Below are 22,672 nucleotides of genomic sequence, written 5' to 3' on the forward strand. Positions count from 1 at the left end.
TCACACATTCCCAGGTAAATTTTGCACTTTGTTTATCTGGAATTTGTCTTAATTTCCTTGTCCTTGTTTCTGATTGTGTACTCTCTTCCCTTGTGTCTCATTATCTGGGCCCTATGTCTTTTCTCATGGTTTCTCTTCTGTAAGTCTGTAGACCCGATGCAAGTACACAGTGAAGTGAATGAAGTTTAAGATAAAGCTTCAGTGTCTCTTGCTTGAACAGCCCTGGAAGGAGCCCTAGCATTGTGGTCCTACAGTTGTATGGTTTGGAAAATCTACAAAAGATATTTTAACCACAGTTGGTTCAGGGAATCTTTCTTTCCACTATGCTGTCTCTATCCCTCTTGCCTGTGTGTTGGGTAGCAATGCAATGACCATGGTCATATTGAGAATTCAACTGAGGGGACATTAAGTTGGGATTCATTTAGTTTAGGATATATTTTTGAGATATCTTTCAGGAGTCCACAAGCAATTCCATATATTTCCCAGTTATTGCCAGCTGCCCTTTATTGGAATAGCTTGCAGGAATACTTCTGCTTACTGTGCTGATGCATCCAGTGTTAGGACAAGAGGGGTGAGGCTGGAGGGTACATTGTAATGTCACTGTGACTTGCAGCACTTGGCATCAGGGGTATGTTGGCAGTGGAGGAGAACCAAGATTCACAATGTACAGCACCAGAAGCTAGTCTGTGGAAAAATCTTCTAGTCATCAATCAGATGTGTAAAATTGTAAGTGAAGGATTCCATTTTCATTGAAAAGCAAAAGTGCTCTCTTGTCAGGCATATACCCAGCATGCAGTGTACGCAATTGTAAATACAAGATACATTTATTTGCACATTTGGAAGGGGGTTTTGTAAAATGGCATTTTTCAGAATTCCTGTGATTGTAGGCCATGGACCTATAGAAGGACTAGAAACATTGAGTAGTATGCAGAAGAGTTTTGCTGGGCAGGCACAGAATTAAACTGCGCAAACCAGGAGCCAGAGACAGTTAAGAAACACAACCTCTTAAATTGGTCAGGACTGAATTCCCAAACAGTCACAGCATCAAATGTGTCCTGAGCTAGAAAGGGCACAGTCACAGTTCCTGTGACTGCTACCCTTAGAAAGACCTGCTTGGAAGTTACGCTCCCTGCTGGCATGTGGAAACTTGACTCTCAGAATTTCCCTAGTCAACAGTTAACTGATAAGATGGCTCACTTTGCCTTGACTGTTGATACAAAAAACGTAGTTGATGCTGAATACCTGCTTTCCTTCTGGGAGTCTGGAATTTTGGTGCATGCTAGGCAGAGGATGTCTCTGTTACCAAACCCCAGTGTAAAGTGTGGGCAATGAGTCTGGGCTTCTCTGGCCAGAAACATCACATGTGCCACTGCATATTTGTTGCCGAGAGAAGCACGTGCTCTGTGTGGCCCCTCATGGGAGGGAGAGAGCATAAGGAAGTCTGTGCATGGGCTCCTCCAAACTTTGCCTGTGTCTTTTCTGCTTGTGATCTGGCTGTGTGCCGTAACTACATTGCCGTAATAAATCTTAGTTGTGATTATAACTATATGCTGAATCCTGTGTTTCCAACTATAACAAACAAGAAAAGCAGGAATAACATACTACAGAAGTGCATGAGGCAGTTAAGTACTAAAGATAAGTAGGTATTTATGTTATTTTTTTCTAAATTTTCAGATGTTTCTAACATTCGTCAACGTTTTCAAATGTGTGTTCTTTTGTTTTTTTTTTTCTCATTTTAAATATTTGCTTTTGTTCCCAATTTTATACTGGTAATTTTGCATTCTTATACTTAAAGAAGGCCCCAAATGTTACAAGCTTCAAGCCCCACAAAACCTGGATCTGTCTCTGTCTTGGATCCAAGACTTGCTCCCTCATGTCGGTTTTCCTATTGTCACTTCATATTACACAGATGGGGAAATTAAAGCCAAGAGAGGGGAAGCTAACCTTACTTGGCAAAACTGGGACAGGATCCAGTTCTTCCAATTCCCAGTTTAATGAATGCTCTTTCCCACTATTCTGTAAAGTTTTTTGATAACTTGTCTGTAAATATCGGTCATGGTACATTGTCCACTGGGTGGCACTCAAGAGATTGAAATTCGAGTTCCTTCTCTTTGAGTAGATAGGTAATCTTGAACAGATTTTCCCAGTTTGTAAAATAAAGGGGCTGGATTTAATGCTCTTTACAGACCTTTCTGTCTCAGATATTCCCTGAGTTTTTCATTCTAGAAATGCTGGAATCATATATTTGTAATTGAAACTAGTAATCTTCTTGTTCTTGAGTCTTCTTCATCTCTAAAATGGACATAAAATACATACGTCTCGTGGTTGTTGTGAAGCCCCTGGCACTGTTCATGGTAGAGCAGGTGATCAAAAGTTGCTTGCATCCTTCTGTCCAATTGGGAACAAAAGCTTTCATGTATAATTCTCACTCCTCTCCCTTGGAATCAGACAATCTTATCAGAAAACCTGAAGATTTTTTTCAATCAATTTAGAAGTTTATTTTGCCAAGGCTAAGGACATGCCTGTGACACTGCCTAAGGAGGTCCTGGTGACATGCCCAAGGTGGTCAGGCCACAGTTTGGTTTTTAGGGAGATATAAGACATCAACTGATATATGTGAGATGTACATTGGTTTGGTCTGGAAAAGCAGGACAAATGGAAGTTGGAGGACTTCCAGGTCATAGGCAGGTTCAGAAATTTTCTGACTGGTATTAATAATTGGTTGAGTTATTATCTAAAGACCTGGAATCATTAGAAGGGAATGTCTGGTTTACGATAAGGAGTTGTGGAGACCACAGTTTTATCATGCAGATGAAACCTCCAGGTAGCAGGCTTCAGAGAGAATAGATTGTAAATGTTTCCTATTAGACTTAAAGAGTCTATTCTATCAGTCTTAAGGACTGTGTTCATGTTGATGGTAATGAGGCATGTCCAACTCCCCCTTCCTCATCATGTCCTGAACTAGTTTTTCAGGTTAACTTTGGAATGCCCTTGGCCAAGAGGAGGGGTCCATTCAGATGGTTGGGGAGCTTAGAATTTTATTTTTGGTTTACATTCTTTCCTTCTGGCCAGGATTTGCCAGAGGCAACATCAATGGACAAACTTTTATTTTGTCCCATAGCATTGTGGAGGTGGTTTAGCTGCCTGCCCCAGGTCCATCCTGTCCCTTGGTAGGACCTCTATGGCCAAGAGACTTACAGCCAAAAGACTTATAGACAGTTTAAATGTTCTAGGACAGACAGGAATGGACGTGGACAGGCATTTATTACTCCTTAACAATTTTGAAGTAATGTAAAAGCCAACAAACAGAAAGTAAAAGGTGAGGTTACAAAATTGGCTTATCTATCTTTAACTTCTATGCGTTGAGCTACTGTAATCTTGGTTTTAGTTACAGACTTACAGCAATTGGCTATATAAGCAAACCTAAATTTTAAAAAGAAAAGAAAATGAAGCATACATTTAAAAGTTTTTAAACTTTTTTTTTTGAAACAGAGTTTCACTTTGTCACTCAGGCTGGAGTGCAGTGATACGATCATAGCTTTCTGCAGCCTTGACCTCCTGGGCTCAAGTGATCCTCCCACCTCCGCCTCCTTAGTAGCTAGGACCACAGGCATGCACCAGCACACCCAGCAAATTAAAAAATTTTTTTTTTAAAGATGAGGTCTCACTATGTTGCCCAGGCTGGTCTGAAATTCCTGGCCTCAAGCAATCCTCCTGCCTCAGCCTCCCAAAGTGCTGAGATTACAGGCATGAGCTACCATGCCTGGCCTAAAACATTTTTAATGGAAGTATAATTTGCAAACAGGAAACATGCCCAAATATTAAGTGAATGCATTGATGAACATTCACAACTTAACAAGATAGCCAGCACTTAAATCACAAAATAGAACACCGCTGGGACCTCTTTGTAATACCCTCCAAGTCACTACTTCTGCCCAAAGGTAATCGCTATTTTGTAACATTTTTTATTACTTTATATAAATGGGATCATACACTATGTAATCTTATTACTGTCTGGATTTTTATATTAAATATTGCTTGTGAGACTCATCCATGTTGTCATGTGAGCAATACTTTATTCTCATTGCCATACACTATTCCATTTTTATCAGTATATCATGATTTATTTACCCATTCTGCTATTTGTACATACTGGAATTGTTCCCAGGTTTTTGTAATACAAACAAAGCTGCTGTGAACATGCTTGGATTTACTTTCTTTGGTGAATATGTATTACTGTTATGTATATGTCTAGAGGTAAAATTGATGATTTATGGGATATGCATATGTTTAATTTTAGCAGATATTGAAAAACAGATTTCTAAAGCGGCTGTAGCAATTTATATTACCACCAGCAATGTGTGAGTTCCATTTGCTCTCCATCCTTGACAGCACATGTTGTCACTTAGGTGGGTATGCAGGGGGATCCTTTTTTGGCATGTTTACTTATTTTTTTACACAGTGCAAACTGGTGTGGTGTACCGTTTTATGGCTTTTGCCTAATGCCATCACTACAGTTAAGTTACCAAACGATTCCATCACCTCAGAAATTGCTTTGTACCGCCTCTTAGCATTCAACCCCTTCTCCATTCTCAACCCTGGCAGCCACTGATCTAATTTCCATTCCCATAGTTTTCCAGATTATCAAAGAAACAGAATGATATGGTTGTAACCTTTTGAATGTAGCTTCTTTCAGGTAGCAAAATGCTTTTGAGGTTTAACTATGTTGTTGTGTTTTCAGTAGTTCATTCCTTTGTGTGTGTGTAATAGTCTCGCTCTCTTGCCCAGGCTGGAGTGCAGTGGTATGATCTCAGCCCACTGCAACCCCTGCCTCCCAAGTTCAAGGGATTCTCATGCCTCAACCTCCCAAGTAGCTGGAACTACAGGCGTGCACCACTGCGCCTGGCTAATTTTTATATTTTTAGTAGAGACAAGGTTTTGCCATGTTGACCAGGCTAGTCTCGAACTCCTGGCCTCAAGTGATCCACCTGCCTCTGCCTCCCAAAGTGCTGGGATGACAGGCGTGAGCCGCTGCACCCAGTCAAGGAGTTCATTGCTTTTTATTGCTGGGTCATATTCCATTGTATAGATGTATCACATTTTGTTTATGAGTCCTATAGTTGAGGGATATTTGGTTTGTTTCCATTTTTTCTCTATTATGGATACATTGTTACAAACATTTGTGTACAGGGTTTGTATGAACATAGTTTTTATTTCTTTTGAGTAGATAGGAGTGGGATTTCTGGGTTACTTGATAAATTGCTGGGTTATAGTTCTTTTTGAGAACTTGTCAAACTTTTTGCAGAGTGGCTGTACCATTTTGCATTCCCACTAGCAGGGCTTGAGAGTTCCCAGTTGTTCCACATTCTTGCTAGCACCTGGTACTGCTAGTTTTTCTGTGTATGTTTTTGTTTTGTTTTGCCACTCTAAGGTGTATAGTGGTATCTCTTTCTGGTTATAATTTGCATTTCTCTAATGATTATTAATGTTGAACATCTTTTAACATGCTTATTTGCCATCCATCTAACTTCTGTGGTCAATTTTCTGTTTATATTCTCGTCCATTCAAAATATTGGGTTGCTTGTTTTCTTATGGTTAATTTCAAAAGCTTTATTTGGAAATAATTATAGATTTTAAGGAAGTTGCAAAGAATTGTATTCTCTTCACTCACCCTTCCCCAATGTTAACATCTTGCCTAACTATCGTACAATATTAATTTCAGAAAATTGACATTGGTGCAATCCACAGAGCTTATTCAGATTTTACCAGTTATACATATACTTGTGTGTGTGTGTTTCTATACAATTTTATCACATGTATAGTTTTGTGTAGCTTCCACGACAATCAACATACAGAACTGTGCCATCACCACAACGTTCCTCTCATATTACCTCTCCACAGCCTCACCCACTTCCTACTCTACATCCCTTACCCTTATCAACCACTATTTGGTTTACCATCTGTATAATGTTGTTATTCCAAGGATGTTATATACGTGGAAGCATACTATATAGTACGTTTCCTTTTCATATTTGCTTTTTTCCCACTCAGCATAATTCCTGGAGGTTCCTTCAAGTTGTGACATGTATCAATAGTTCATTCCTTTTTATTGCTGGATACTATTTCATAGTATGGATGTACTATAATTTAAGCATTGTCAATTTTGGTAGTTTCCACTTTGAGCTATTCCAAATAAAGTTTCTGTGAACATTCATATACAAGTTTCTACATTAACATAAGTTTTCACTTCTCTGGGGTGAATGCCCAAGAGTGCCATTGCTGGGTCATTTGGTAAATCTGTTTTTTTTTTTTTTTGAGATGGAGTCTTGTTCTGTCGCCAGGCTGGAGTACTGTGGTGCGTTCTCAGCTCACTGCAACCTCCAACTCCCTGGTTCAAGCGATTCTCCTGCCTCAGCCTCCTGAGTAGCTGGGATTACAGGCATGCGCCACCATGCCCAGCTAATTTTTGTATTTTTAGTAGTGACAGGGTTTCACCATGTTGGCCAGGATGGTCTTGAACTCCTGACCTCATAATCTGCCTGCCTCGGCCTCCTAAAGTGCTGGGATTACAGGCGTGAGCCACTGTGCCTGGCCAATCCATTTTTAGTGTTTAAAGAAACTGCAAACCACCATGGCACATGTATACCTGTATAACTAACCTGCACATTCTGCACATGTACCCCAGAACTTAAAGTATAATAAATAATAATACTAATAATTTTTTTTTTAAAAACTGCCAAACTATTTTCCAGAGTGATTGTGCACTTTTACATTTTGACCAGCGATGTCAGTGATCCATTTGCTCCACATCTTCATTAGCATTTGGTGTTGTCACAGTGTTTTATTTTAGCCACTTTGATAGGTTTCTAGCAATATCTCATTGTGGTTTTAATTTGCATTTTCTTGAGGGCTAATGATATTGAATATCTTTTCATGTGCTTATTTGGCATCTGTGTATCCTTTTCAGTTAAATGTCTTTTGCCTCTTTTCTAATTGGATTTTTTTTTTAATGTTGAGTTTTGAGAGTTCTTTATATATTCCAGATATAAGTCCTTTGTGGGATATATAATTTGCAAATGTTTCTCTCAGTCTGTAATTTGTTTTTTTTCATCTCCTTGAAAGAGTTTTTCACAGAGCAAAGTTTTTAAATTTGATGAGGTGTAATTTTCAATTTTTACTTTTATGGGTCATGCTTTTGATACCAAGTGTAAGAACTGTTCACCTAATCTTATGTCTGAAGATTTTCTCTTGTGTTTTTTTGAAAAGTTTTACATTTTTACGTTTCACACTGTGTTCCATTTTGAGTTAAAGTTTGAAGTTTAAGTCAAGGTTCATTTTTCTTTTTCTTTCTTCCTCCCGCCCCATGTACATCTAGTTGCTTCAACACTACTTGTTGAAAAAGCTCTGCCTCTTCCTTTGAATTGGTTTTGCACCTTTGTCAAAAATCAATTGGGCATCTTTGTGTGGATCTATTTCTGTCTCTGATATTCTTTTTCTCTTTTAAGAGTCAGGGTCTCACTCCATGCGCAGGCTGGAGTGCAGTGATGCAATCATGGCTCACTCCTGGGCTTAAGCAATTCTCCTGCCTCAGCCTTCTGAGTAGCTGGGACTACAGGTGTTCGCCACCATATGCAGCTTTTTTATTATTATTATTATTTGTAGAGACAGAGTCTCACTCTGTTGCCCAGGCTAGTCTCAAACTCCTGGCCTCAAGTGATCCTTCCACCTTGGCCTCCCAAAGTATATGTTTGCTATTCTGTTCTATTGTTCTATGTGTCTATACCTCCTTCAGTACCATACTGTGTGGATCATTATTACTGTTGAATTTTGAGGGTTTTTTTTTTTATTCTGGATACAAGTCCTTCTTCAGATTTATGATTTGCAAATATTCTTTTCCAGTCTGTGGTTAGTCTTTTTATTCTCTTAAGAGTGCCCTTTACAAATATCTTTCTTTTATTAATTTCCAATATCGCCTGATAACATACTTTTTTTTTTTTTTTTTTAGACACAGTCTCACTCTGTCACCCAGGCTGGAGTGCAGTGATGTGATCTTGGCTCACTGCAACCTCTGTCTCCCAGGGTCAAGCGATTCTCATGCCTCAGCCTCCCAAGTAGCTGGAATCACAGGCATGCACCAGCATGCCCAGCTAATTTTTGTATTTTTAGTGGAGACAGGGTTTCTCCGTGTTGGCCAGGCTGGTCTCGAACTCCTGACCTCAAGCAATCTGCCCGCCTTGGCCTCCCAAAATGCTGGGATTACAGACGTGAGCTACTACGCCCAGCTCCTGAGAATATACTTTTAATGATTTCAGTTCTTTTACATTTGTTGAGTTTTTTTTATGGCCCACAGCATGGTTGATCTCTATGAACATTCCATGTGCTGCTGAAAAACATGCATTAGATGTAGTTTTAAAAATGTGTATCAGTTAAGTCAAGGTGAATAGTAGTGCTGTTTAAGTAATTTATGTCATCACTAATTTTCTGCCTACATTTTCTTTCAGTTACTAAGAGAGAAGTGTTAAAGTTTCCCATTATAATTGTGTATTTGTCATTTTATTTTTTCAGTAATGTCACAGTTTGTCTAATGTATTTTTAAGCTCTGTTAGGTACATGCACGTTTATAATTTTTATATCTAATTGGAGAATTGACCTCTTTATTATTGTGTAATATCTCAATTTCTGACAATATTCTTTGTTCTGAAGTTTACTTTGTCTGATATTACTATAGCTACTTCTGCGTAATATTTTACTTCTAGTAATATTTTAGATCAGATAATTTATTTCTTTTTAGCACTCTTGATTTATTTGTGAAGATTTATGTTTCCATCTAATATATTCCTTCGGTATAAAAAAACCTCTTCAAGATTTCTTGTAGTGTAGGAATACTGGCTAGGATTTCCATCACTATTTTTGTTTTCCTGAGAAAGTCCTTATTTCTCCCTCATTTTAAAAATCAGCCTTATGGTGATAAAATTTACATACCATAAATTCACCCTTTTAAGTATACAATTCAGTAACTTTCAGTGAATTTACAGTTATGTAACCACTAACATAATCTACTCTTAAAACATTGCCATCATCTCTGAAGATCCTTCATGCCAATTTGTAGTCAGTCATCTTCCTATCCCCAATCCTGGCAACCACTAATTTACTTTTTGTTATTGTAGATTTCCTGTCTTTGGAATTTCCTATAAATAGAATCATACAATATCTAGTCTTTTGTATCTGGCTTCTTTCACTTAGCATAATGTTTTTGAGGCTCATCAATGTTGTAGCATATATCAGTATTTTGTTCCTTTGTTTTGCTGGCTAGTATTTCATTGTATGGATGTATCATATTTTGTTTATCTGTTTAATAGTTGATAAACATTTGGATTGTTTTCACTTTTTGGCTGTTGTGAATAATTCAGTCATGAGCATAGTTACAAGTCTTTGTGTGGACATAGGTTTTCATTTTATTTATTGCCTAGGTGTTGAATTGCTGGTTCACATGAGAAATTTATATTTAGCATTTGAAAGAATTAATGGCCAAACTGTTTTCCACAGTGGCTCCATCAGTTAATATTCACACCAGCAATGTCATCTTCTTTATTTTTTATTTTATTATTATTATTATTTCAATTGTTTTTTGGGGAACAGGTGGTATTTGGTTACATGGAAAAGTTCTTTCATGGTGATTTCTGAAATTTTGGTGCACCCATCATATGAGCAGTGTACACTGTACCCAATGTGTAGTCTTTTATCCCTCACCCCCCTCCCACCCTTACCCATGAGTCCTGAGTCCATTATATCATTCTTAAGCCTTTGTGTCCTCATAGCTTAGCTCCCACTTATAAGTGAGAACATATGTTTGGTTTTTCATTCCTGAGTTACTCACTTAGAATAATGGTCTCCAACTCCATGCAGGTTGCTGCAAATGCCATTATTTCATTCCTTTTTATGGCCAAATCATATTCCATGGTATATGTGGGAGATAGATAGATATATATGTATCTATCTATCTATCTATCTCACATTTTCTTTATTCACTCGTTAGTTGATGGGCATTTAGGCTGGTTCCATATTTTTGCAGTTGCAAATTGTGCTGCTGTGAACATGCATGTACAAGTGTCTTTTTCATATAATGACTTCTTTACCTCTGGGTAGATACCCAGTAGTGATTGCTGGATCAAATGGTAGATCTACTTTTAGTGCTTTAAGGAGTCTCCATACTGTTTTCTGTAGTGGTTATAGTAGTTTAAATTCCCACCAGCAGTGTAAAAGTGTTCCCTTTTCACCACATCCACACCAACATCTATTATTTTTTAATTTTTAAATTATGGCCATTCTTGCAGGAATCGTGTGTGGTTTTGCCTGGCTTATGATCTGGGGAACTTGCAGCCTCCTGTTAGTATGTCTAGTTAGCTCTGAGAAGTGGCTTGGTTTAATCTAGACCTCCTTCTCTAAACATTTAGAAATTCCTAGGGAAAATGAAGTGTTGTTCTATCACTCCAAGGTTTCTTTGGGGTCTTTTAAGGGATAGGTTCCTCTTCTGAAAGCTCAAAGTCACCTGTGATTCTGGGTAAGAGCAGGAGTAGGTTAACCTAAGCAGTTGCTCAGTAGGTTTATGCCTTTAATCCCAGCACTTTGGGAGGTCAAGGCAGGCACTCCTGATCACTTGAGGTCAGGAGTTCGCGACCAGCCTGGCCAACATGATGAAACCCCCATCTCTACTAAAAATATAAAAAATATAAAAATATAAAAATATAAAAATTAGCCGGACGTGGTGGCAGTTGCCTGTAATCCCAGCTACTCGGGAGGCTGAGGCAGGAGAATCGCTTGAACTCGGGAGGTGGAGGTTACAGTGAGCCAAGATTGAGCCACTGCACTCCAGCCTGGGCAACAGAGTGAGACTCTGTCTCAAAAGAAAAAAAAAAACCAAAAAGCACAAAGGACTGTTCAATACTTTCACATTAGCTAAGAACTAATTTATGCTAACTTCTTTTTTATATGCAAAAGATAGTCATAGGATCTTAATAAGTTGTGTAATCATGTTATTTGAGATTGTATACTATATGTAGCTTATGTCACATTAGTTATTTTCACCTAAGGATACCTTAACATTAGGCCTACAGAAAATTTGTTCTCTGCAAAAGGCTACAACAAGTGATCTCTAGAGGTGTTTTCTGACTCTCAAATCTCTAACTCTTGGATTCTGCCTCATCCAGAAAGGTTTGGGTTACCAAAGCAAAGTACCGTAAAGTGGATTACTTGAAAACAACAGAAATTTATTTCTCATAGTTTTGGAGGCTGGAAGTCTTAGATCTGGGTGCTAGTATGAGTTCTGGTGAGGACCCTCTTTGGGGTTGCAGATGGCCATCTTCTTGCTGTGTTCTCACACAGAAGAAAGAGAGTGAGCTAGCTCTCTGGCCTCTTTTTATAAGGGTACTTATCTCATTTATGATGGTCCCACCCTCATGATCTAATCACCTTCCAAAGGACCCTTTTCCTAATACCATCACCCTAGGGGTCAGGATTTCAACATATAAATTTTGCGGGGACACATTCAGTCCATAACAGATTCTTTCCTGTTATTATTTTAGAATGACATGGACTCTTTCCCAATCCATTTGGGTTAGGATTCTTATCCAGCCTGGAGGCAGAGCAGTACCCTGTATGGCCTATCACATTCCCTTTGGCCTGGGTCTCTGCTTACTTGTAGAACTCTTATAATTATTGTCTAATGCTGGGATTCTCCAGAGTGCTGCTTGGAGAAATTTAGCCTCTTAGAGACAGTTGCAATGAAAGAATTCTATCAAAAAGAATTCACTGAATTGTGATCACAAACAAAATAACTTTGTGGGGATAAAATGTACTCCAACAAGGGAGGCTTATGTTTGTTTTTCAGCCTCTCCTCCCAGTGCTGCACTTCTAATCTCTCTGCAGAAAGAAACATTTCAACAGAGAACCCAGTGGAAAGTATGACATTATCTTCTCAGAGTCCTGAACTCCCATCCCTACCTCAGAAGAGACTCCTCTGTTCACAGAAGCTAAAGGCAGTTCCTTCCCAATGGCAACTATGTTTGGATGTTGGATCTACGCTTTCTCAAGTACTGTGATCTTCAAATGTAAGTTTAGTAACATAAATATCTTTTTGCAGCCTGAAAGAATTTTATGTCTCTGTGTTATCAGGTAATGTTACAGTATCTCATATTTTGCTGGTAACATTTAGAATGTTAATCTAATAAGGAGATTTTAGAGTTATAGTTAAATTTCTTTATCTGGGTTAGATGGGAATACTTTACTCTGGGGAAAGCAAAGTTCTTTCTATAAGCTTGGGTTCTCATAATATATAGACTGGGAAACTTGGGAAAGAGTAGGAGTATCATTAGTTTCATTTTATAGGTGGGAATAACAAAGTATGGAGAGACAAACCTATTTGCCAAAATAGTTATTCTCAACTCCTTGTTTTGGGAATTCTAGAGTGTTTCATAGGATTTCAAAGTACCTCACAAAATTGTTCTAAATTTCTCAAAGCCAAATTCATTTTAATTAACTTTAATTTTTTTTGAAAAGTTACAGCATTCTTGGGGGTAGGATAGGTACATTTTATAAAAACAATACAAACAATTGTTTTACTTAGAACCAGTGAAATGTCAAAACTCCAAAAATGTTTGGGAACACTGGATTAGTCAGTAGCATAACAAGCAATAAAACAACCCAGGTCAGGTGCAGAGAGGTATAAACTCTTGTCTCATCCTCCATGGATCTGTATTTTCAAAGGCAGAGTCTTGTGTGACTGCATGTCTGAGGATATGTCTCTTCTGGACAGGGTTTTTACAGTACTTGAGAATGATCCTAACAACCTTTTGGGGTGACTCAATTTTTTTCACTGCTAGAGAGGTAAAACAAATATTGATACAGTCGAACAGTGAGAAATTGAGTTTGGCTGGAACACAGGCTCCTAATGGTAGAATTATGAGCCTGTGCTAGGCTGTGTGGGTTTGGCCAAATTGGGTCAAGTGAAAACAGAAAGATCAGTTAGAAACTTGCAACAGTTTCGATAAAAGATGTTATGGCGGTTGTCCAACTTTATTGTGAACTCTCTTATTGTACTAGTGTTTAAAAGCAGATAAGCTGTTACCTCTTGAATCCCACAGGCTGTCTAGTTATACTGGTCAGGATCTCTTCCAGCTCAATTTTTAAAAAATCCTTTGCTTTGACTTCCAAAGGCACCTGTTAAGAGTGGACTTCTCAAGCTGTGTAAAGTACTTTTGGCATAATCAAGTCTATGTTGTTCCATGAAGCTCTAAGTCCAGAGTAACTGTCTTTAGTTGATCATATTGAAAGCAAGAACATCATTTCAAACAAACCAAGTCTGAGATATTTAACCCACATGTGCTTTCAGACCTGGTATGTATGAGCTTGAGCAATGAAGCCTTATTCCATTTTGATGTTATAAAAAATGGAGGGATTTCCCTGCACTCAGTTTCACAGTCACTATCTGACATATTTGAAGGGGGAAAGATAAGGGCTGTGTTCTTTTGATCTGAATTTTTCTGTTCTTAAAAGTTTTTTTTTCTAAGAACACTAGTCAGTACCTGGAGACACTCCAACATATTTAAAGAATTAATTTGCTTTAATGAAAAAAGTTGTTTCTTTAAACATTTAAATAATTACTTTTTCTTCAGTGAAAAATTAGTTTGCTTTAATGAAAAAAAGGTTTTTTTCATAACTTTCATTACATGAACCTTTAGCAAAGGAGATTTCTCCCATTATATACTTCTTATGATCAACAAATTCCATCATCTCCCCACTAAGAGAAAGTACTCCAAGATGATAGAATGATTTTAAAGTTATGGGACTACAACAGCATCCACAGGAACCTTGAGTAAGTACCATGAACCCTGACCCTCAGTGTTAATTTGTAAGCCTTTGGCAGTGAGATGGAATGTCTTCCTTCAGTTTGAAACAAAGGAAACCTATTGCATCACAGGTAAATTTGTATATTGATGCTATATTGACTTTGTAGCTGCCATGCCTTCATACGGACACCTCATCCAGCCCCCACTGTTCCACTTATTGTGATGGTTTGTATATCTTTATTTCAAAGAAGATCTGTTTGAACCATGTTTAATTTCTTCTTTGACCTGCTTTCATCACTGCCCGTGCCTACCCTGGTGGCATTCTCATCCATGAGACTACCACATCCATGCCACTAGGTGGCATTCTCATCCATGAGACTACTGCACCACTGCGCACGTCAAGAAGTAGCCAAGCCATGGGCTGGGTTGTGCTTTTCCTGAGAGGATGAAAGGCTTCATGGATACATGCTAGTATCTATGTTCCTCTATTCCCAAGTCAGGCACCAAGATGATGTTTCATACCTGCCTGCCTTTCAAAGTCTCATAAATGTTCATTGAATATCCACTCTATGCAAGGCACTAGGGTAGTCACAGAGGCAAGGTTTGAGCTAAACTACAGGCCCTGCCCTCCAGGAGCTCCTTGTCTCATGGCAGGGTGCAAAAGCCAGAATAGAGGGCCATGGCATGGGAGAGAACTCTGCCGACTGGGAGTTCTGAAGGGTTAGGGGTCCATGAGCCTGATTTATGGGGCTGTTGCCATAGGATTAGGGGCTCCCTGGCATACAGTGAATGGAGAGACTGGCATCGCTTTGTTATTTCACTGAGAGGGCACCAATGTTCAGCCTCTGAGACCAGGGGTGGAAAGCAGTGGCCATGAATGTTCCCTCCCATTCCGGGGACTGACTGGGCTCCTCCCACAGTCTCAGACACAGAGGAAGAAGTGTACTCACACTGCCCCAACACCAGTGAGTGGAAATATTTATGGGTCTCTTATTTGGTTTTAATTTTTATTTTTCAAAAATTAAAAAAAAAAATCACACTCACAAAATTAACCATTACCCACATTCCTACCAACAAGAAGTAACCATTCTTAACCTTGTAATATGTTGGTTTCCAGATTTATGTTTATGCTTTAAAAAATTATGCAGACAACATATTAGTACATTGCCCCTTTTCTCATTTGTTTTAATCCATGTTCTTCCCATTTATACAGGAGCAATTCTTGCATTCAGTTATGGGATACTATAAATGCCTAGTATAATGGCAGCAGAGAGAATTACTATGGTTGTATACCTTTTCTCGTTCCTTGCTCCTCAAATGCCTAGAGTTTAAAATCTATTGTGGAAATTTGTGAAATGCAGAACGGTGAAAATAAACAAATTACCAGTGGTTCTTTGGCTTCGGGAGAACTGTAATTGATGTTCATTTTGGTATATTTCCCTCCAGTATTTTTTCCATATAGTTTTATTTTTAAAAATTATACCCCATATATATATACATATATATACATACTAACTACTCACAAAATTAAAAATTAAAAAAATTAAAAATGTATAAAATAAAAGAAAAAATTAGCCTCATTTTGTATTTACTATTTTATAATCTGCCTTTTTGCTTAATTTTCTTTGTCATTATATGTTCTTCTACCTCATGATTTTTAATAACTGCCTAGTATTCCATTGTATAGCCATAGTTATTTCATACTTTATAATTGCTATTGCTAGACATTTAGTTGGTTTCCTTTTTTTGCTTTTATAATAATGTGTGTTCCTATACATAAATCTTGTAAATGTCTGATTTTAAAGATAAATTTCTAGCAGCGAAACTTCTTAGTTAAGAATATATGCATTAAAATACACTCTTATTATATTTTTCTTTACCAAAGTAATATATGTTTATTATAGAACATGTACAAAATCACAGATATACAAAAAAAGACAGCATATAAGTTACTTGTATTCTCCCCACTCAGAGACAGCCACTATTAACATTTTATTGTAACCATCCAGCCTTCTTTTCTCTGTATTCTACATGCTCTTTCATAAGCTTTTTTTACTGAATGTATTCAGAATACCTAAGTCCATTGTTCTTTTTTACCTTCACTGGTTACATGGCATTTCATTGAATGAACAAACCAGAATTTATTTGATGAATCTTCTAATGCTGGACATTTCAGTTACTTTCTGTTTTTCTGTACTATAAACAATACAGAGGTAAGTAGTGTGTGATTACACCTTTCCAAGTCCTTGATTGTTCCCTGTGAAGAAATTCCTAGACGTGCAACTGTGTTTCACCTGTATGTTAATTTTTAAGGCTTTTCATGGGTATTGCTAAATGTTCCTATAACAATTTTTATCTTAGAGGCAGAATATTGGTATATCCTTTTTTTTCCAAATTCTTGATATTACTATTTTGCCAATTTGACTACAAAGAATTGATTATCATATTTTAAAATTAACATTTATTTAATTACAAGTAAAATTGAACTATTTTTTTCTTTTTTGCCCAATTTTATGTTTTGGTATAGGTTTTTCCTTGTTTATTAATAGATTTAAAAAATAAATTTAAAATATTAATTTCTTGTCTTTTGTTCAGGTTTTCTCCTTCAACTGATTGTTGTGATGAGTTATATGTCTAGACTTCCTAATAGTAAATTGCACTCCTGAAATAATCCCTCCTTGCTCATAATGTCTTGCCAGATTTGGCTTGCTGGCATTTCATTTAGGATTTTTGCATCTATATTCCTAAGTGACATTAGTCTTCAGTTTTCTTTCTCTGTGTATTTGTGTGGGTGTTCGTCAGGTTTTGTGATCAGGATAACTTTAATTTTATAAAATGAATGGGCTTATTCCTTCTTTTACTTTATAATGAAAACCACTTTTAGAGCATGGAAATTACCTGTTCTTTGTAAATTAAAAAGAACTTGCTCATAAAGCTGTCTGGGCACTGTAACAATCATCAGAGGAAAATTTGTAACACCCTATTTTTCCTCATGTTTTCTACTTCTTTGTGATTCCAGTTAGCTAATTTTCCTAGAAAATTGTCCTTTTTATTGAGATTTTCAAACTCGTTACCATTTTTACAGTTTTATTGAGATATGCATACAAGTCACCCATTTAAAGTGATTTTTAGTGTATTCATAGAGTTCTAGACCATCACCACAACCACCACAATAAATTTTATAACATTTTGAAAACCCCAGAAAGAAACCCCATACCCATTAGCAGTCACCCTCTATTTCCCCTTAATTCCCCCCACTAGTCCTAGATAACCACTAATCTACTTTCTATCTCCATATAATTCCCCTATTCTGGACCTTTCATATAAATGGAACCACACAGTATATGGTCTTTTATGGCTGCCTTCTTTCACTTAGTGTAACATTTTCAGGGTTCATCCATATTGTAGCATGTAGCACTTTATTCTCTCTCTTTTTTAAGTTTTCGTTTTTAATTAACAGACTACTTTTTAGAGCAGTTTTAAGTTTACAGAAAATTGAGCAGATAGTACAGAGAATTCCCTTATACTGCCCTCCTCTCCACTCCTGACCATAGTTTTGCCCACAAACATCTTGCATTGGTGTGGTATATTTGTCATAATTGATGAATTGATATTGACACATTATGATTAACTAAAGTCCGTACATTTGGGTTCATTCTTTGTGTTGTACAGTTTTATGGGTTTTGACAAATGTCTAATGTCATATGTCTACCATTACAGTATCATACAGAGTAGTTTTGATGAAAAGGTAAAACACAGGAGACTTTTAGGGCAGTCTTTCCCTCCTCCCTGTGAACACCTACCAACCACTGATCTTTTGATTTGCCTTTCCCAGAATGTTGTATAATTGGAATCATACAGCATGTAATCTTTTCAGAGAGGCTTCTATCACTAAGTAATATGCATGTAAGCTTCTTCCCTGTCTTTCTTTGGCTTAATGGCTCATTTCTTTTTATGGCTAAGTAATATTCTATTGTATGGATTTACCACAGTTTATCCATTCACCTTTTAAAGAACATCTTGGTTACTTCCAATTTGGGGCAATTATGGATAAAGCTGCTTCAGTCATTTGTGTACAGGTTTTTGTGGGCACATGTTTTCACCTGATTTAGGTAAATACCAGTGAGGATAGACTATGTTTATCTTTGTAAGAAACTGCCAAACTGGCTTCCAAAGTGGCTTTGTCATTTTGCATTCTGACCAGCAATGTATAAGAGTTCCTGTTGCTTTACATCCTCGCCATCACTTGGTGTTGTAAGTTGTTCGGACTTTTGTCATTCTAATAGGTTTGTACTGGTAGTTCATGGTTTTAATTTGCAATTCTCTGATAACATATGATGTTGAGCATCTTTTTACGTGCTTATTTGCCATCCATACATTTTCTTTGATGCGATGTCTGTTTAGATATTTTTCCCATTTTTAAATTGATTGTTTTCTTTTTGTGTATAGTGGATACAAATCCTTTATCAGATATGTGTTTTGAAAATGTTTCTCACACTCTATGGATTCTGTTTTCATTCTCTTAACAGTACCTTTCACAGAGCATAAGGTTTTTGGTTTAATTTTACTAAAGTCCAATTTCTTTTTATGGCTAATATTCCATCATATGGATATACCACATTTTGTTTATTCATTTATCACTTGATGGACACTTGAGTTACTTCCTTTTGTAAATAATGTTGTTATGAACATTTGGTAGAAGTTTTTTTTTTTTTTTTTGAAACGGCGTTTTGCCCTTGTTGCCCAGGCTGGAGTGTAATCTCCACGATTCTCCTGCCTCAGCCTCCCAAGTAGCTGGGATTACAGGCATGTGCCACCACGCCTGGCTAATTTTGTATTTTTAGTAGAGACGGGGTTTCTCCATGTTGGTCAGGCTGGTCTCGAACTCCCGACCAAGGCGATCCACCTGCCTCGGCCTCCCAAAGTGCTGGTATTACAGGCGTGAGCCACCGTGCCCGGCCTGGTAGAAGTTTTTATGTGAATATATGTTGTCATTTCTCTCTTGAGTAGATACCCAGCAGTAGAATTGCTGAGTCATATGATAACTCAATGTTTAACTCTAAGAAACTGAACAACTTTTCCAAAGCGGCTGTACCATTTTATATTGCCATGCGTCCTACATTGCTAGTGGCATTTTACGTTGTCACTAGCAGTGTAGACAGGTTCCGTTTTCTCCATATCCTCACCAATGCTTGTTATCATCAGTATTTTTTGTTATAGCCATTGTAGTGGGTGTGAACTGGTGTCTCATTATGATTGACTTGCGTTTCCATAATGACTCATGACATTGAACATATTTTCATGTGCTTATTGACCATTTGTATATCTTCTTTGCCTCTTCACTTTTGATATTCTTTTCCATGGAAATTTCATGGATTTCACTAAAATCTTTGTGCAGATGATTTCCAATATTTACTTCCAACTTTGACCTTTCTCCTGAGATTGTCGCAGTTTCCCATCTGTTTCTTAGCCATTAATGCCCTAATTGAAGAATCAGTGTGTCACAACTGAAATTCATCATCTTTCCTCCCAATCAATTTATTCTTCCTCTGTGTTCCTTATTTCTGTTAATCATAGATTAACTAATCTTCTAATGATTAAACTATTCTTCTAATCATCCAGACTTTCAATTTGGCATCATATTTACATGTAAGAGAAATGAGATAGGAAAGAATCAATTTGTTGCCAAGTTCCACATTACTTTCGTAATATTTTGCATATGTTTTCTCTTTACTTTGTATTCTCTCCTTCCTGGTCTCTATACTCTTCTGACTTTTTTGATCCCTTACTCTTCTGGTTCTTCTGTCTTTGATCGTTTTATATCTGGTTATTCTTATCTGCCCCTTAAATTACCTATCTGCATGATCTCAGCTCATTGCAACCTCTGCCTCCTGGGCTCAAGTGATCCTCCCACCTCAGCCTCCTGAGTAGCCAGTACCATAGGTGCACACCACCATGCCCGGCTAAAGGGTTTCACCATGTTGCCTAGGCTTGTCTTGAGCTTCTGAACTCCTGAGCTCAAACCATCCACCTGCCTTGGCCTTCCAGAGTGCTAGGATTATAGGCATGAGCCACTGTGTCCAACCGTCCACAATCTTTTACAAATCAATGTATACCTTCCTTCTTGGCTATTTGTATGTAGTCTTAAGATATGAATTATCACTTACACACATAACTCCCAAATAAATATTTCTAGCCTTGGAATATTCTGAGAACTTCAGACACATATATCAAACTATCTGTAGGACAGATGTCCAACTGGATAGATGGACATTTGTAGAATAGATGTGCAATTGGATACATGTCCAAACTTAACTCTCCCTACCTTAGCTGCCCCCAAACTTGTTCCTCTTCTCATATTTCCAGTCAATGGCAAGACCATCCATCTGGGTTCTCAGGACATACATCTGATCATCATTCCTCCTTTCTCCCTCTCCCCTAAAGCCAAATATTCACCAAGCCAGTACTATTCTAAAACTCTCTTTAATATTCTGTCTTTATCCCCATGCTGCTTCTTTGTCCAGGCTTTTATCATCTCTTATTTAGACTATTTCAATGATTTTCAATCTTGCCTTTCTGTCTAGTCTCTTACCATGCCCCCCAGCCTGCTTCATGCAGTCTACTGACACAAAGTGAATTTCTAAATTGAAAACTTAGTCATGCCCTTTCACTGCAAAGAACAAATCAAAATAAGAACAGGTACAACAATATTTACTGTTGCCCTGGTGGCTGCTTACTTTTCTAAAGGATATAGTTTAAGCTCTTTAGCCTGTCATATTGTACTGCTCCCTACTTACTTCTTCAGCTTTGTCTCTTGTCACTCCAGAAATATTCTTCTGTCTTTTAATGTCTTCCCTCTGCTCAGATGCTTCTTCCTGCCTTCTTTACTTAGTGAACCACCATTTGAGATTTCTTGGAGGTACACACGATCACATGGCTGGAGTCCAAAAGGGATGGTCGATAAGAACCGGCTTCAGTGAATGTGGATTTACATACTTTCTGGGAGCTCTGTATGTAAAGGAAATGCTTCCAGCCCTTCCTCGCTTGGCTTTTGGCATATAATTTCTGATGGCTCTCCTGCTTTAGTAGTCACTTTTGGAGCAATGAGAGATCAGATTCCTTTACTGGCCTGGGAATGATGTCACATGGTGTTATTGATAGAAGCCTGCAGAGCTTGGGATTCTGAGAAGCAATCTTCAGACTAGAACTTACCCCAAGAGACTGAGCAACTCTATGGTAGAGGGTGAGAGCCTCGAACAGGCCCAATAACCTCTAGTCCAAGGACTTTGGGAAGTTTTATGGTCCCTTCTAGGCCTACAGGATACAAGCACTCAGGGATAGCAGTGTTTTTGGGTAAAGAACAGTGCAGGGCTATGGGCTCAAATTCCTGAGGGCAAACAAATCAATTTGGCTCCCCTCAGCTCTGTGGGACTAAACTTTAAAACTGCCCCTGGGAGTGACCTCCCCAGGATAATCTCAGGGTACTCAGTACTCACCTGAGTAGACGGGCCCCAGGAAGACCTGGATGAGTCTTTGGAAGTCAGCTTTTTAGCTCAGTTTTGCCTGCTCCACCAGGATCCACACCCTTTACTATGGAAATCTGAGTACAAGTTAGGGCAGATGTCAGTGAGGAGAAGGATTGGAGCTCAGTGACCTTTCCTCAGTAGTGCTTACTTGTGAAGCCTGTGTCCTTAGGAAATTAGCGCTGCCTCTGCCAGAGTGGCTTTTTACTGTGTTATGCTTTCCCAGAGTGCACTTCCAGTCTCGTTTAGGCCAGTGTAGTTCCTGTTAAGTGGCTGTGAAAAAAATGTTTTCTGAAAGGAATTCGGAGGAAAGATACCTTATTCCAGTGAACAGTTTGCAAACTCAGGAGACACAGCCTTTTGTATAAAAGGAAGTTATGTTTCAGAGAACAAAGAGAGTGTTTGGGTTTTATAGCAAAAGTTTCTACCTGAGTTCCTAATCAGGTTTATTTATGCAAATGAAGGATTGAAATAGGCTTAGTTCTAGTTGGTTGATGCAGCTGAGTTCTGATTGGTAAATACAGCTAAGCCCTAATTGGTTGGTATAGGTGAGCTCTGAAAGTCCCAAAGTTAAAGAGAGGTAGGAGTTTTTGGGAAACTCAGAGTATGTGTGTGATCTCTAGTCAGCAAATGGCTGCCTGGCTGTATTTTAAATTTAGGCGCAGTTAGCCACTTGGGATCCATTTTGAAGGATTGACTCTTTTGGGTTCATATTTGTTCACATGTGGCTTTCTTCCTCTGATACCTTGGTGAGCCTAATGGAGACTAAAGGTTAGTTAACTTTGGCTTTAGGGAATGAAATTATTTCTGGCTGAGACACTAAGCAGAAGCTAAAATTGCAGAAATACCTTTATAATACTATGTGAGAGTTTACAAAAACTCTCACATACATTATTCAATTTATTAAATCTTCACACAAGCTAGTGCCTGTCCCTTAGTAATCACATGTTTAGTGTATGAATGAACATGGAGGTTTTTGTTTTATTTTGCTTTGTAGAGACACAGGGTCTCACTCTTGCCCAGGCAGGAGTGCAGTGGTGCGATCATAGCTCACTGCAGCCTTGAACTTCTGGGCTCAAGTGATCCTAATGCTTCAGCCTCCCAAGTAGCTAGGACTAAAGGCATGCACCATCACTAATGCCTGGCTATTTTTTTTTTTGTAGAGACAGGGTTGCCCGGGCATGTCTTGAACTCCTGGCCTCAAGTGGTCATCCTGCCTTAGCCCCTCAAAGTGCTGGGATTATAGGCATGAGTCACCACACCTGGCCAAACATGGGGATTTATTGTGCCTATTTTACAGTTTGG

At 38.1% G+C, this 22,672-nt stretch overlaps 1 protein-coding gene across 8 annotated transcripts in view; it reads left to right on the forward strand.

Annotated features, from left to right (window-relative positions):
- LOC129024421 (uncharacterized) overlaps window positions 1-22,672 on the forward strand; it is an 87,846-nt gene that overhangs the window by 8,714 nt on the left and 56,460 nt on the right. For all 8 annotated transcript variants that reach the window (XR_010125487.1, XR_010125481.1, XR_010125484.1 and 5 more), the window contains 2 exons: window positions 11,926-12,107; window positions 13,737-13,870. The gene's annotated coding sequence lies outside the window, so the exon portion shown is untranslated. The remainder of the gene's footprint in view (window positions 1-11,925; window positions 12,108-13,736; window positions 13,871-22,672) is intronic.

The sequence above is a fragment of the Pongo pygmaeus genome, chromosome X, assembly GCF_028885625.2.
Source record: "Pongo pygmaeus isolate AG05252 chromosome X, NHGRI_mPonPyg2-v2.0_pri, whole genome shotgun sequence".
NCBI lineage: Eukaryota > Metazoa > Chordata > Mammalia > Primates > Hominidae > Pongo > Pongo pygmaeus.